The sequence below is a fragment of the Dipodomys spectabilis genome, unplaced genomic scaffold (assembly GCF_019054845.1).
Source record: "Dipodomys spectabilis isolate Male_0828 unplaced genomic scaffold, ASM1905484v1 ptg000173l, whole genome shotgun sequence".
Lineage (NCBI taxonomy): Eukaryota > Metazoa > Chordata > Mammalia > Rodentia > Heteromyidae > Dipodomys > Dipodomys spectabilis.
In genome coordinates, this window is record NW_024870850.1 from 8,719,235 (window position 1) to 8,721,573 (window position 2,339).

Sequence of the window (2,339 nt, forward strand, 5' to 3'; positions counted from 1 at the left end):
CAAGACTCTTAATGTATCAATTACATCATTACTTACTAGGTAAAGCTGCATCTGCCTTTAGACACAACTAAGGGGTAAAGAATCAAAGATCTTTTCAAGCTTGGAGCTCAAGGAAAGCTCAGTCTCCATCTTCAGGACTGACAAACCAGGAGCTGGCCATTCCCAGCCTCTGTCTCAAAAGATACAAGCGTGGAACCTATACCTGTCCAGGAGACACTCAAGTAAAGGAGAGAAAGGATGGGCTCATCATTGACTTCCATAGGACCTTGGTAAAATCAATGCCCAGAGCTCACAATGAGTCAATTTGTGCATCATATCGGGCCAAATCTCTAAGGACACCCAAATAGAAATGGAAGAAGAGGAGAAAAGAGAACAACAGAAACACTAGATTTTTGAGGGGATCTCTTTAGCCATGCTGGCAAAAGATAGTGTGTCCTTTCTTCCACTGCTTTATTTTCTACTTACATTTTTCAGATCCAGTGGTGTTCAATCGCCTCTTGATTGGACTAAATTACACATCATAAATGTGTTACTGTTTCACAATGAAATATGACAAAATAAACAAGATACAAGAAACAAAGATTGGCTTCCTAATTTGTTATATAGTTTCTAGATGACTCTATATCCTGGCCGCATATATGGTGTATAAGCATGCACATCTAAGGGAAGCTAAGAGGAGGGCAAAGAACTACAGGTAAATGGGTGAAAAAATACAGCAGAGGGGCCCATCAGCTGCACTGGTCATTGATGAAAGTGAACTAAGCAACTCAAGGCTGGTGATGGGAGGGAGAGAAAGAGAGAGAAAGTGGAAACAGCTGATACTGAGCAAAAGGAAAGAAATGTACATATCACCCAATTTGGGAGAAACAGTTTTATTGTTAAAGTCTGCAGAGTTCATAAGCTTTGTAGATGAAGACAATGACAAGATGCATTGTGAAGGGTAAAATGTGTTAGTGACTTTAGCTTAGTATCAATATGCCACAGTACTGTGAAATTTATGTAATTACTCTCAATAAAGAAAAAGTGTTACTGTTGTTAAGTACTGACTAAAACATTGAGTCATATGTACTAACTTTTCACATACTTGTGGAAGTCTATTATTAAATTAATTACTAATTTCATTTTTATACATGCAATTTTTTTCAAGTCAGACACCAATGGCTACTTTAGAAGGCTTGGATCTGAGGATCACAGTTCAAAATTAGCCTGGACAGAAAAGTGTATGAGACTCCATCTTTAACTTACAAGTAAAAATACAGGATGGGAGGTATTTCTCAAATGGTAAAATGAAACTTGTGAATTACAAAGCCAAGAAAGGGAGTTTGGGTCCTGACTTCCAGGTCTGGCACACACACACACACACACACACACATACACACACACAGACACGATTTTTTTCGTAAATCAATTTTTTCCCTTTTCTTCCCACCAACCAACTCTGAAAACCATCAATCCTGTCTTTAAGTTTTTTTTAAATCAAGTGATGTCTTTTCTTGCAATGGTCTGTGGATGCCACTGTGGGCAGTGCCAGTGATGCCAAAGGCTCAGCAGATACCAGGAAATAAAAAGGGGGAGAGAGAAAAAATACCCAAATATATTAAATGAAAACCAACCACAGAGTGAGATGAAGGGTGGGAAGATGGGAGGGCAGGGATGGGAAGGGGAAACAAAGGAGGAGGCAAGTGCTTGATAAGAAATGTACTCATTACCTTGCTCATGTAATTGCAACTCCCCTGTACGGTATTTTCACAATTAAAAAAACTTATAAAGTTTTTTTAAAAAGAAAACCAATCAAATCTGCCTGAGCAGGAAAAAAAAGAAAAGAGATGCCCGTACATTGTAGGTGAATCATCTCAACCCAGAGAGGGGCCAGAATAGCAGGAATAGGTTATGGATCCCACCTGTGCTCCCTGGACCTGCTGCTCAGGATCCGCCCCGAGTTGGTGTTGCTGAACAAACCCTCAGACATGGGCAAGGCCCTAGCCACATGCAGCCCCTCATGCTCAAGGCCCAGGTCTCCTTCTTATGAAGCTCACTGCCCCATGCCCCAGGGCATGCTGGGAGTATCCTTCCCCTTCCAGAGCAGGATCCTGAGCCCCATCTTCCCCAGAGGCGCCAAAGCATGTGCAGGGGCTAAGCAGCTCAGACATGCTGCTTGTCATGTCTGGGGACCGCTTGATGCACCCGGTGAGGCCTGCACCCTAGGTTGATTGGCCTGGTAGGGGTGGATCTGGAAGCTCCTAGAGGCAGAAGCCGCACTCCTGCACTAACAGGTGGTGAACGGCTCATGGACCAACCAGACTGGGTACTGTGATCTGGAAGTGTCTGCGTATGTTCCC

At 42.7% G+C, this 2,339-nt stretch overlaps 1 non-coding gene across 1 annotated transcript; it reads left to right on the forward strand.

Annotated features, from left to right (window-relative positions):
• The first annotated feature begins 1,475 nt into the window (after positions 1-1,475).
• Positions 1,476-1,561, forward strand: LOC122120015. The gene has a single exon (XR_006149637.1). It is a non-coding gene; the product is annotated as a small nucleolar RNA SNORD35 (small nucleolar RNA).
• The last annotated feature ends 778 nt before the right edge of the window (positions 1,562-2,339 follow it).